This window comes from Macaca mulatta, chromosome 13 (assembly GCF_049350105.2).
Source record: "Macaca mulatta isolate MMU2019108-1 chromosome 13, T2T-MMU8v2.0, whole genome shotgun sequence".
Lineage (NCBI taxonomy): Eukaryota > Metazoa > Chordata > Mammalia > Primates > Cercopithecidae > Macaca > Macaca mulatta.
In genome coordinates this window covers 111,044,209-111,058,764 of record NC_133418.1, presented here as the reverse complement: position 1 = coordinate 111,058,764, position 14,556 = coordinate 111,044,209, and positions in this window count along the sequence as shown.

The window sequence follows — 14,556 nt, the reverse complement described above, 5'->3', positions numbered from 1 at the left end:
TTTGTATCTTTCAATCAAATTGACAGTATTAACCATCACAATCCAATAAATGGAAATTGTTCTGATTATTTCTACCTGTACTAAAACTCATGGAAAAGAAAGGCTAACATCCCTCATATATATATTCCTATGTTTATTTAGGCAAATTAAGATTAATCAATGGTTGTGGACAATACTGGGTTGTACAATTTCACTTATATTTTCCTACTTCATATTTACATCAGTGTCATAAGATTGCTATTATTTTATTGACATTTTCAAAACAAGGGAATTAAATTCTGATTGAGATGTATACCTCTTTTCCAGAGTTGTATAGTAGGTTATGCGTCTTAGAGTCAAATATGAAGACCTGTCTTTTTTTCACTATAACATCGTCTCACGATTATTCTTTAACTTTAATTCACTATTATCCACTGCTGTCTCATAAGCATAACACAGTGTGAGAGAAAAGATGTTTAACAATGTGGTAAGACATTTTACATCCTTAGACTTGTGCTACTAACTCAGAGTGGTTATTTAGTTTCACAACACTTGGAGTGTATAGCCTTGTTGAATTTGCCTTCCATCCCACTCCCAAAATATCTTACCCTCCTTAGTAATTATACTGTACACCAAGCAAAAATCTAGCAATCGTCCTAGATTCCATTCTCTCTCTCATTCAAATACTCAAGAAAATCCACCCAACTGTTAAGTCCATATTCTGAAATAATTGTGAATTCTGTAACTTGTCACTGTGCTATTACTTCTCATTTGAAACATCTCAATTGTCTCTGTACCTATTTGCCTATCCCAGGCTCAACTGCCTCAAATACACCATCTATACTGCTACAGAGAGATGATCCTAAACTGTAATAATATCATGGACATCTATTCTTGAAATTTTCAATGCCTCTGCACAGTCTAAAGCATAAAACCTAAAGACTTATGTGGGGTGCATGAATCCTTCTATATGGCTTCCACCCAAGTAGTCATCTTGTCTCTTTCTAGTCAATATTGGATTTCCAGCCTGTTGTCACGCATCTCAGTGTTTCCACAACTCAGAATGCCTTTCTCTCACTAATAGTTCTGATCAACTCTTCTTCAGACATTAGTTGGAAAGTCAACAAGATGAAACATTTGTCTCTATTTCCAAGTGTCTCATTTAGGAACTCTTGAGAATATATAAAAGTATGTTGTAGATAAATGAAGAAAACTACTTGGAACCTGAAGTTTATGTGTTATGCCACGTGTCTCTCACCCAAAACATGTACTTGAAGTCTTCTGAAATTGATTGATTAGGTGTACAAAAAGATCACCTGTTAATTAACATGACAAGTATAAATTTTATTTAGTTTTTTATTTGTTCTTAGCTTTGCCTGATATAAAATAATTTATTATTTAACTATTAAAACAAATATAAATATTGCATTGAAAAATAAAAAATGTTTATGAAATTTTAACACATAATTGAAGTTGTAAAGACAAGTGATGCCAGTGACTGGCTGTGACCAAGAAGCTACGGGGTATAGTTTTATTATCTTCACAAATAACTCAATAGAGAAACTTTAGAATTGTTATTCTAGATCATTAAGTTCCAGAAATTTCAATATTCGCTATTTAGGCCGGGCGAGGTGGCTCACGCTTGTAATCCCAGCACTTTGGGAGGCCGAGGTGGGTGGATCACGAGGTCAGGAGATCGAGACCATCTTGGCTAACACGGTGAAACCCTGTCTCTACTAAAAATACAAAAAATTAGCTGGGCGAGGTGGCAGGCGCCTGTAGGCCCAGCTACTCGGGAGGCTGAGGCAGGAGAATGGCGTGAACCTGGGAGGCGGAGCTTGCAGTGAGCCGAGATCGTGCCACTGCACTCCAGCCTGGGAGACAGAGCGAGACTCCGCCTCAGGAAAAAAAAAAAAAAAAAAAAAAAAAAAAAATTGCTATTTAAACTTAGCTAATAATTGTTTCTCTATTTGGAATATAAGTGATCAAAAATCCCTGATTATAAAGTCTATATTTTAGGCAGGGCACAGTGACTCACATTTGTAATCCCAGCACTTTGGGAGGCTGAGGCGAGAGGATCGTTTGAGGTCAGGAGTTCGAGACCAGCCTGGCCAAAATGGCAAAACCCCACCTTTACTGAAAATACAAAAATTAGCTTGGCGTGGTGGTGCACGCCTGTAATCCCAGTTACTCGGGAAGCTGAGGCAGGAAAATCACTTGAACCAGGGAGGCAGAAGTTGCAGGGAGTCGAGATCACGCCACTGCACTCCAGTCTGGGTGACAGAGTAAGACTCTGTCTCAAAACAATAACAACAAACAAAAAAAACCCTATATTTTAAGAATAAACATATATATTTAAAACCCCAATTTTGTTGTTGTTACTGGGAATGTGAGAAACCTAATTTAACTTAAGCCACGTGTCAATTATTTGGAATATTTAGGCTTCTCCTCACAAAATTCAACTCTCATGCTGTAAAGGAAATTGAATGCACACTATTTTATTTTTATGTCAAACCAATTTGTCATATTTTATTAATTCAACTTAATAAACATTAGTGACAAGGCCCAAATAAGGCTCTAGCAGTGGCATATGATAAATATTTTAGTGACTCTGCTCATGTGTAATGTGTAATGCATCTTTGTCTTGGTACTTGAGAGCAATTGTTAGCAAACATTCAGTGATTTAAAAATAAAAAGAAAGCATTTCTAAAAACGTTCCAAAATACTGGGTGTAGATATTTAACGAGCTTTTCACAGAAAGATTAATAATATACCTGTCTGTTTAATGGGAAAACCACTTTTGAATTTGATCTGAATTAGAACTGTTCTCTCCCACTAAAGGAATTAAGGTCCTTCCTTTATCATAGCACAGCAGAAAACTCTCTACACAGAAATAGACAGGCTTTTGGGGTGGGGGTGGGTGGGATGGGGGCGGGTGAGACAGAAAAACTGTCAGATTATGAAGTGCCGCCAGCAAATAATCTCTTGTAACAAAACAGTGTTGGTAAAACTTGAGAACATTCTTACACGCAAACTGACATTTAGGGACAGGCAACACACTAACAACACTGGAGCTGATTTTTTAGGGCAGAAATCAGTAGGGTCACAACAGGGTCAGTAGAATTGGAGGAAAAGAAATCCAGACCAGGAAATAATCAAGGATGTTCTTATGGTCACATTGAGCAGATCTCATGGCTTGTCTAGTGACTTTAGAGTTTGTATAGAGTCTAATGGTTCAATGTGTTTGTGTGTGTAAACACGGATGGATAAATATAATCTTTATATCATTCCCACTATATGGTATGAATTTATTTCCATCTAGCTAACCTCTTTAATCTATTCCTAAAATCCTGAACAAGTAGATTAAACCTGATTATCTGGATTAGATCAAGTATCTCATTTTGAAAGTCAGAGAAATCATGTAACTGAAACCTCTTAGAGAATGCTGTCTTGAGAATTTTTTTTTTTTTTTTTTTTTTTTTTTTTTGCTATTTAAATGTGCTACACCTTCTATTTTACCTAAATGGAAGTGCCTTATTTTATGGTCTATTCCATATAATTCACCTCAAAGAAATCTGTAGACCTTAAAATGTCTATTCTTGGTGGCTTTAATTTATCAATTTATTCTTAGTTATTTTGTCTCATGTAAATTTGTTCTATTTCTGATTTTTTTTTCCTTTGTGTTAGAATAGCTAACACCTTCTTATCCACACAGGATAAATTAGACAGGACATATGTGATTCGTTGATGAAATGGAAAAGATCTTGTCATATGAGGCTTTAACTGAGCATCTTAAATTTGTATTTAGGCAGTTTAGCAGCAGTCATTTTCTGCTTGAGGCAATACATAGTTTATTTCTCTTTCATTCTTGGTGGTCAGTACTTCTTAGAAAAGCTTCCTGAAGAATGATGGCTGTTAGTATCAATTTTAAGTCAGAGAAAAGATGAACATGGAAAATGCCCATGCTGTGCCAGCATGCTCTGGCAGATTTCTGTGATTTAGCATCCCTCTCTGGCAGTGTGAATTATAATTAAACCACAGACATATGGAAGGCGAGTAACTGAATGTCATTTGAGCTGTCTATATAGGGAGGAGGTGGTATGAAAAGAATGATATGGAAACTGTTTCTAAAATCATTTCTGGCTTCAGAAGGCAGATAGATAGAATACTGCTCTAGGTGGATGCTGTAAATCACTGGTCCGAAAGAATACTATCATGTAAGAACAGACTCTTTCTAAGAGGTCGTCTTGCCATCTCTCCACAGGTGGTCATCCCAAAAACAACTCGACCTGCGTAGCCTCAATTACCTGATGAGTTTATTGAACTTAAAAGACCAAGGGCTCCTTTTGGATCAGGGTCTTACCATGACATAAGAAACCATACGTCATACAAAATATCCTAAGTTTTGAGCTGAATGCAATCCTGAGACCTTGGAGCTACTTTTCTTAGTGAGGTGATGATGGCATTCCACATAAATTGTTACCTTTGAAAGAAGGAATATTGGGTAGTTAAAGGAATGATAGTGGCAGATAATGTGATCTGCTATACAAAGCCTCTCATATATATCCTTAGCCCTTGGTCTGTCCTACCAGAAAGGCTAAAGGCATAAATTATTAATTCCTAACCTATTTTGTCACCATTTCTGATGAGTGGCAAATGAAATTATTGAGAAAGGATTTTTTCTTGAGTTCATGAGAGAATCTCAGGGCCCCTTTGACCATTTCCCCCCTCTGTCTTTGAGCTGCCTCGATGGAGGGTGTAAGTACTGAACTGGAGAACCCAAAGTCAACCATGAGATATGAAGGTAAAATATATATATTCAAGGTGGCTGAATGGAAAACAAAAAAGATTGGATCATTAATATCATTATTGTGTTGCTACCAGCCATGTCTAGCATTCAATGTTATGTTTTTTTTGGTTTGTTTGTTTTAGTTACACTTTCAGTTCTAGGGTACATGTGCACAACGTGCAGGTTTGTTACATATGTATACATGTGCCATGTTGGTGTGCTGCACTATATTAAACAAATAAATCCCTAAATTGCTTCCCATACCCTTGGCATAAAATTCAAACCTTAAACATTGCTTTGAGGTCTATCCCTGGTCTAGAAACACCATCCTGGGCCTTTATCCACTAAACATGCTCCGGTCACCTCTCAGGTTGGTGTCTTTCCCTGCATTAAGTTTGTCATAAACTGTTGCACCTAGAATTTTCACATGTGTTTGCCTTGGCTAGACCACTCTTTACCTACTTTTTGACTGGTGACTACACCTAAAATTTTTATGTGTCATCTGAAGTTCTACTTGCTCGAATAATTCTTGCAAGGGCTCTATTTTACATAGATAAAATTTTAATTATGCATTTATTTGCTTGACAGTTTATTTAATGTCAGTATACCCTATTAGGCTGTAAGTTCCTATTTTACATTCCCCTAACTCCAGCAATTTCCATGGCACCTGGCATATACTAGCAAAACTCAGTGTTTGCAGAATGAGTAAGCAAATAGAACAAATCAAAAATCAATTCTCTTTAGATATATGATTTTGTGATGTCATGATACTAAGATACAACTTCAATGGGAAAAAAAAAGATCAGGTAACAAGTTCCTAACCACCAAATATACTAATGTTTCTATGCTTGACTCAAATTTTCTTCTCTCCTCTCAGTGAAGTCTGTATTTCTTCTCTATCAGCGGTCCACAACTCTACTTATTAATTGGATCCCATACCTTCTCATATTCTCAAGGTTCTTCCTCTTTCTCTTGTTAGAATAAAAATAGCACACTTGACTGGCATAATTAAGGAAGAAAGAAATAATTAATTCCAATATGACTTTAAAAAGGAATGTGAATTTAGTTCTATTTTTACTTGATCACCTCACATGCATATACAAAAGCTAGAGCAGATAATTCTTTCACAAACTCCAAAGCCTAAAGCTTTTCCCAATGTAGCTAAATTTACCTAATCACTACAGCATAGTTGTATCTGTGCAATGTGTTTACGATTTTCATGTGGCAAATACTATTTTGTCCTCATTTATTTATTTATACCATCATAAAGATCATGCTAAATTAAATTAATTTTCAAATCCAAGAAAAAGATTAATCTGATAGTTTAAAATTGGTTTGATAATACCACAAATTAAATTGATTGACTCTTAACATGAGTATTGGAACATTACAACTGAATGGGTTGGAGTGGACAAAAGATTAAAGATTATGATAACATGCCCCTTTATCCCATCATTCTCCTCCATTTCTCTCTTTTATTGCCATACTATGGCAAAAACATAGTAAGAGTGTATTATTCTCTAGACCACTGCTGTTACCCTGTTGGTCTTTTTATCTTCTTACATGAAAAGCTTCAACTGAGAAACTGAAAGATATCATCTAGTGAAAATGCCCAGTTTAAATTCTGTAATAGGTCTGGGATTGGTTTTCCATATCTTTTCAATATTCAGAATGTTATCAAATACTCAAGTTAGTTCTTTTGAAATTTTAATTACTGATGAGCTTATACAGAAATAGATAATTTTGTAATCACTTGAATATAGTTTTTCCACATTACTAGGTTGAAAATACTGTTGTTTTACTCATTTCTTAATCATTGTCATCATTATCAAAAATAACCTTCAGCACTTACTTTGTACTTTACTCTGTATAGTGTGTTATATTATGTATCTCAATTAATCTTTATTATAATCCTATGATTTAGGTTTTATAGGCCCTAAAAGCAGGATATTACAAAGAGATTAAAACAATTCAATAACTTGTCCAGCCTCACACAGCTAATTAATGGTGCATTCGAGCTTGTAAATGGAATGGGCTCTGATCTCAAAACTGGATATCTAAAGTGTAATTTCCATTGCTAATTTACTATCCTGTATCTACTACTCTTGAACAAAACATATGTGTCATGTAATTTTTGAGAAATAAATGGCTGGCGTTTGTCTTTTCAATTCTTTTTAATTGACAAATAGTAATTGTACCTATTCTTGGGCTACATAGTGATGTTTCAATACACATATGTATAGTGATCAGATCAGAGTAATTAGTATATTCGCCATCTCAGATATTTATGATTCTTTGTGTTGGGAATGTTCAATATCCTCCTTGCTGTGTGAAATGATATATTATTGTTAATTATGATCATCCTACAGTTATAGATCATAAGAACTATTAGTATTTCTCCTGTCTAGCTGTAACTTTGTGGAGTTTGGGGTTTTTTTTCTTTACAGAAAAGGCTATAAAATTATATATCAGGAATGTCTACTATAGCCAAAAAAAGTTTACTCTGTCAAATAAGTACATTCCTTTAGAAATTATTTTAAGCTTTTGATATGATTCAAATTTCATTCAGAAATGGCATTGGTATAGAATGGTTCAATAACATGTCATTTAGAAACAGAATTTATGGCTCAGTAATTTAGGTGCAACCATTTTATATCCTTCTTGGAATCAAGTGAGCGCCAAATAAATCTTTATTTGATATGTAGCCCAGAGAATTTCATCAACAATAGGGTTAAGTAAAAATGATATAAAAAGAAAACTGTAAAACCTCTAAGTTTCCCAGACTAACGTGAAGGACTTTGCCAATTTTAAGATCACATAAGCCTATAAAAATATTACCACAATTATTATTCATACATCTAAATTTAATATTTTTCATTATACTTTATTTTAAAATTATGAATGAGTTGAGCTTGGGCATATTATACTATATCTTAAATAACATTTTGTGATTTCATAAATTTATATAATCTACTTACTAAAATGCAGACATTAGTAATCTATAAGAATTACTAACCATTAATGATTCTACTCAGGACCGGGCGCAGTGGCTCACGCCTGTAATCCCAGCACTTTGGGAGGTCGAGGCATGTGGATCACCTGAGGTCAGGAGTTTGATGCCAGCCTGGCCAACATGGCAAAACCCCATCTCTACTTAAAAAAATATATGAAAAATTAGCTAGGCGTGGTGGCAGGCGCCCGTAATCCCAGCTACGTGGGAGTCTAAGGTAGGAAAATTGCTTGAACCCGGGAGGCAGAGGTTGTAGCGAGTGGAGATTGTGCCATTGCACTCCAGTCTAAGTGACAGAGTGAGACTCTGTCTCAAAAAAAATAAAATAAATAAAAATTAAAAAGAAGAAGAAGAAGAAGAAGAAAGAAGAAAGAAGAAAGAAGGAAGAGGAGGAGGAGGAGGAGGAGGGGAAGGGGAAGGGGAAGGGGAAGAAAGAAGAGGAAGAAAGAAGAGGAAGAAAGAAGAGGAGGAGGAAGAAGAGGAAGAGGAGGAGGAGGAAGAGGAAGAGGAAGAAGAAGAAGAAGAAAGAAGGAGGAGGAGGAGGAGGAGGAAGAAGAAGAGGAAGAAGAAGAGGAAGAAGAAGAAGAAGAAGGAGGAGGAGGAGGAGGAGGAGGAGGAGGAGGAGGAGGAGGAGGAGGAGGAGGAGAAGGAGAAGAACCTTTTAAAATACTGAATTGTATGCCAGGCAAATAAGTTCATTGAGAATCATTTATCTTCCAACAGAATTGCTTGCTTGGAATCTGGAAACAACAACACCTCTTACTCTGCTTTAGTAGCTCCATGATTAGAGTTATAGCTGCATAGGAAATAGGTCTTGCTCATTTGATTTTTTTTTTTTTTTTTTTTTTTTTTGAGACAGAGTCTCGCTCTGTCTCCCAGACTGGAGTGCAGTGGCGCGATCTCGGCTCACTGCAAGCTCCGCCTCCTGGGTTCACGCCAGTCTCTTGCCTCAGCCTCCCGAGCAGCTGGGACTACAAGCGCCCGCCACCACACCCAGCTAATTTTTTGTATTTTTAGTAGAGATGGGGTTTCACCATATTAGCCAGGATGGTCTCGATCTCCTGACCTCGTGATCCGCCCGCCTCGGCCTCCCAAAGTGCTGGGATTACAGGCGTGAGCCACCGCGCCCGGCCTTAAGTTGATTTTTAACAGCTTAATTTAAGTATATTTTACATAGCATAAATAACTTCTTGTATGTGTACAACTGAAGGATTTCTAGTAAATTTCCAGAGTACCATAGCTTTGAATTTAGATTAAGCTGATTCCTCTGACCTTTTGTAAACTGGATCTAGAGGCAGAAAAATACTCCATCAGTCATTTACTTATTAATTAACAATACTTTCAGAGGATCTATTTCTTGTTGATACTAAAATGTGTAAAGGCATATAAAGATAATAGTAATCAATAAAAATAACAGTAGTTAAGGATAAATGGGTCCCTTTAATATCTTAGAAATTCTAAGTGATTTATGTGTGTTAATACTTTTACTTCTCACAACAAGCCATGATAGTTGTAATACTTCTATTGTATGTATGAACAAACTGGTTACAGAGCATTAGAAAAACGTGTATGTATTCTCAATTAATGAGCAATGTGGCAAGACAGAGCAAGCTGGCCAAATAGAGCCCATCAGCAATCATCCCCCAGCAAAAATACCAAATTGATCATCTATCCACACACAAAACACCTTCATAAGAACCAAAAATCAGGTGAGCGATGACAGTACCTGGTTTTAAGATCATGTCAAGGAAAGAGGCACCAAAGAAGGTATGAAAAACAGTCTTGACTCACTGACACCCGCCTTCCCAACTAATTGCAAGCTGGAGTAAACGTCACTCATGTTATGCTTTAGTAAAGAGACTGGTGGCTTTTCTCCCCTGCACTAGAGATCTGTGGAACTTTGAACATGAGAGAGATTATTAAGGGTATCTGGCAGAAGAAATTTCTAAGCAGCAAAGCACTCATGACCTGGTGAGATACCAGCTGGGGCACCTGAAGGGAAGTAGCCATTCCTGGCAGAATTCATGACTTGCTGACTAAAGAGCCATTGGGCCTTGAATAAATATCAGTGGTGGCCAGACAGCAGTCACCACCCAGTATTGTGCTGGCTTCAGGTGTGACCCAGTACATTGAAAATTATGGTGGCTTTGGCGAGAGACATTTTCTGCTTGAGGAAAGGAGAATAAAGAACAAAAAGGACTTTATCTTGCATCTTGGTTACCAGCTCAGCCAAAGTAAAATAAAGCATCAAACATACTACTAAAGTCCATGATTCTAGATCTTAGTTACTGGAAGGCATTTCTAGATCCACCCTAAGCCAGGAGAGAAACTACTGCCCTGAAGGGCCTGCAGGACTCACAGGTGCTAACTAAAGAGCTTGTGGGCCTTGAATAAACATGAGCAGTAGCCAGGCTGCAGTCTCTAGTCACCATGTGCCTGGGTTGGTGGTAGCCGTGGACAGAGATTTCTTCCGCTTGAGGGAAGGAGAAGAAAAATAAAGAGGACTTTGTCTTGCAACCTGGTTAGTAGCTCGGTCCCGGTAAAAGAAAGCACTATGCAGATTCCTAAAGTTGCCAATCCCAGGTCCCAGTTCCCAGACATCATTCGTAGACTCACCCTGGGCCAGAATGGAACTTGTTGTACTGAAGGGAAAGATCCAGTACCAGCAAGATTCATAACCTATTGACTAAACAGTCCTTGGGCTTTGAATAAACATCAGCAATCACCAGAAAATAGTTTCCACAGGCCTTGGGCAAGACCAGATACTTTGTTCACTTAAGGCGTGACCCAGCATAGTCATGGCAGTGGTGGCTGCAGCAGTGCTTGTATCACCTATCCCCAAACTCCAGGCAGCTCAGCAGGGATAGAGAGAGATTCCGTTTGTCTGGGGGAAAGTATGGGAAGGGAACAAGAGACACTATTGGTAATCCAGAGAAATTTCCCAGATTTTACCCAAGACTACCAAGGTGGTGCCTCTGAACCTACAAAAGTCACAGCATTACTGAGACCGGGGTGACCCTTAATGCACATATAGCTGCATTGACCAAAGACTTAGATCACAAAATTCAATTCCCTTTAAATACTTGGACAGCCTTCTCAAGAAGGATGGATACAAACAAGCCCAGACTAAAGAAGATTAGAGTAAATACTAACTCTTCAATGCCCAGAGTGATCAACATCAACAATAATCAAGACCAACCAGGAAAACATGACTTCACTGACAACAAAATAAGGCCCCAGTGAGCAATTTCAGAGTGACAGAGATACGTGGATTTTCAGACAGAGAATTAAAAATGGCTCTTTTAACCATGCTCAGAAAAATCCAAGACAACAAAGAGAAGGAATCCAGAATTCTATCAGATACATTTAACAAAGGGATTGAAATAATTAAAAAGAATCAAACTGAAGAATACATGAGTCTCTTAACAGCAGAATTTATCAAGCAGAAAAAAATGTGAGTTTGACAACAGACTATTTGAAAATAGACAGTCAGAGAAGTCAAAAGAATTAAGAAGAACAGAGCACAAAAAAGGATCTAGAATATAACCTTAAAAATGTAACTCTAGAAGATATTGGCCTTAAAGAGGAGTTAGAGAAACCACGGTAGAAAGTTTATATGAAGCGATAATAATGGATAATTTTCCAACCCTACAGAATGATATCAGTATTCAAGTAAAAGAAAGTTATAGAACACCAAGCAGATTTACAACAAACAAAACTACCTCAAGACCTATAATAGTCAAACTCCCAAAGGCCAAGGATAAAAAATAGATCCTAAAAGCAGCAAGATAAAAGAAACAAATAACATATAAAGGAGCTCCAAAATGTCTGGCAGCAAATTTCCAGTGGAAATATTACAGGAAGGAGAGGGTGGCATGATATATTTAAAGTGCTGAAAGAAAAAAATTTTATCCTAGAATAATATATCTAGTGAAATTATCCTTCAAACCCCAGGGAGAAATAATGGCTCTTCCAGACCCTCCTCTACTCCACCCCCAAAAGCTAAGAGATTTCATCAATACTAGACCTATCCTAAAAAAAAAAAAAAAAAAAAAAAAGCTACAGGGAGATCTTCAACCTGAAAGAAAAGGATGTTAATGAGCAATAAGAAATCATCTGAAAACATAAAATTCATTGGTAACAATAAGTACACAGACAAATAAACAATATTATAATACTGTCATAGCTATATGTAAACTACTAATATATAGTATATATATAATATATATACGAATAACCTCTTCAGTAGGAAGACTGAAAGACGAACCTATCAAAATGATAGCTACAACAACGTTTTATGATATAGACAGTATAATAAGAAGTATATAGAAACAACACAAAATAGCAAAAAATGAAGAGAATGAAGTTAAAGTGTAGAGTTTGTAATACTTTTTTCTTTGCTTGTTAGATTGTTTTTGCAATAAGAATTAAGTTGTAATGGATTTTTATAAGATGTTGTTTCAAAGTCTCATAGTAATCTTAACAAAATACAAAAGATACATAAGAAATAACAATCAAGTAATTAACATTTACCACCATAGAAAATCATCTTCTCTAAAAGAAAGGAAGATTTTCTAAAAGAAAATCATCTTCTCTAAAAGGAAGGCAGGAAGAGAAGACCATGAAACAACTAGAAAACAATAACAAAATGACAGGAGTAGGTTACTTAGCAATAATGATATTGAATGTAAATGGACTAAATTTTCCAGTCAAAAGACATAGAGTGGCTGAATGGATTTCAAAAAACAAAACCCAATGATCTGTTGCCTACAATAAACACAATTCACTTATAAAGATACGCACACTGAAAATAAAGGGTTGGAAAAAGATATTCCACGCAAATGGGAGCCAAAAAAAGAGATGGATGAGCTATACTTGTTCCAGGAATAAATAGATTTCAACATAAAAACTAGAAAAAGAGACAAATAAAGTCATTATATGTTGATAAAGGTATCAATTCAGCAAGAGAATGTAAAAATTTTATAGAACATTTCACCCAACAGCTGTAGAATATACATTATTCCCCTCAGAACAGGAATTATTCTCAAAGATAGGTCATATGTTAGGCCACAAAATAAGTCTTAACATTTTCAAAAAAGTGGAAATTATATCATGTGTCTTCTCTGACCACAATGAAAGAAAACTAGAAATCTATAACAAGAGAAATTTTGTAAACTATACAAACACATGGAAATTTAAAAATATGCTCCAAAATGACCAGTTGGTCAATGAAAAAATTAAGAGGAACATTAAAAAATTTAGTGAAACAGATGAAAATGGATACACAGCATACCAAAACTTACAGGATACAGCAAAAATAGTAATAAGAGAAATGTCTATAACAATAAGTGCCTATAGCAAAAAAGTATAAAAACTTCAATAAATATATATCAATATGTATATATAGCAATAAATATCAAAATGAAAATAAATAAAATGGAAATATTGAAATAAAAATGCAAATTATTAACTAAATTAAAAGTTTTCTTTTTTGGAAAGATAAACAAAATAGACAAACCTTTAGCCAGGCTAAGTGAGGAATAAAATAGAGAAAACTCAAATAAATAAAATAAAAAATGGTAAAGGGGAGATTACAACTGATTTCACAGAAATTCAAAGGTTCATTAGAGTCTACTAGAAGCAACTATATGCCAATAAATTGGGAAACCTGCAAGAAATGGATACATTCCTAGACATATACAGCCTGCCAAGATTAAACCACTAAGAAATCCAAAATTTGAATAGACTAATAACAAGTAATGAGAGCAAAGCTGTAAAAAAAAATCTCCCAGCAAAAAAAGCCTGGGACCCAAAGGCTTCACCGCTGAATTTTACCAATCAATTACCAATTAGTTTTATTTAAAAAGAATTAATCTGTCTCAAACTATTTGAGAAAAACAGAGGAAGGAATAATTCCAAACTCATTTAGGAAGGTAGTATTACTGTGACACCAAAACCAGAAGAAGAGACGTCAATAAAAGAAAACCACAGGCCAGTATTTCCAATGAACTCTGATGTGAAAATTCTTAACACAATACTGGCAAACCAAATTCAACAACACATTAAAATGTTCATTTATCATAAAAAAGTGGAATTCATCCCTGGGATGCAAGTGTGGTTCAACACAGGCAAATTAATCAAAGTGATACATCATATCAACAGAATGAAGGTCAAAAACCATAGTCATCTCAACTGATGCTGAAAAAGCATTTGATAATATTCAACATCACTTCATGATTTAAAAAATGGGTATAGAAGCAACATACCTTAATACAATAAAAGTTATATATGACAGTCTCACAGCTAGTATCACACTGAGCAGGGAAAAACTGAAAGACTTTCCTCTGAGATCTGGAACCAGACAGGATGCCCACTTTCATCACTGTTATTTAACATAGTCCTGGAAGTCCTAGCTAGAGCATCAAATGAGAGGAAGATATAAAAGCTATTCAAGTTAAAAGTGAGTAAGTTAAATTATCCTTGTTTGAAGATGATATGATCTTATATCTGGAAAAACCTGAAGACTCCACAAGAAAACTATTCAAACTGATAAATTCAGTAAAGTTGCAGGATACAAAATCAACATAAACAATCAGTTGTGTTTCTGTATACCAACAGTGAATGTAAAAAAGAAATCAAGAAAGTAACCCCATTTACCATAGCTACAAATAAAATAAAATACCAATAAATTAACTTAATGAAAGAAGTGAAAGATCTTCACAATGATGCAAGAAATTGAAGAGGTCACACAAAAATAGAAAGATATTCCATGCTCATG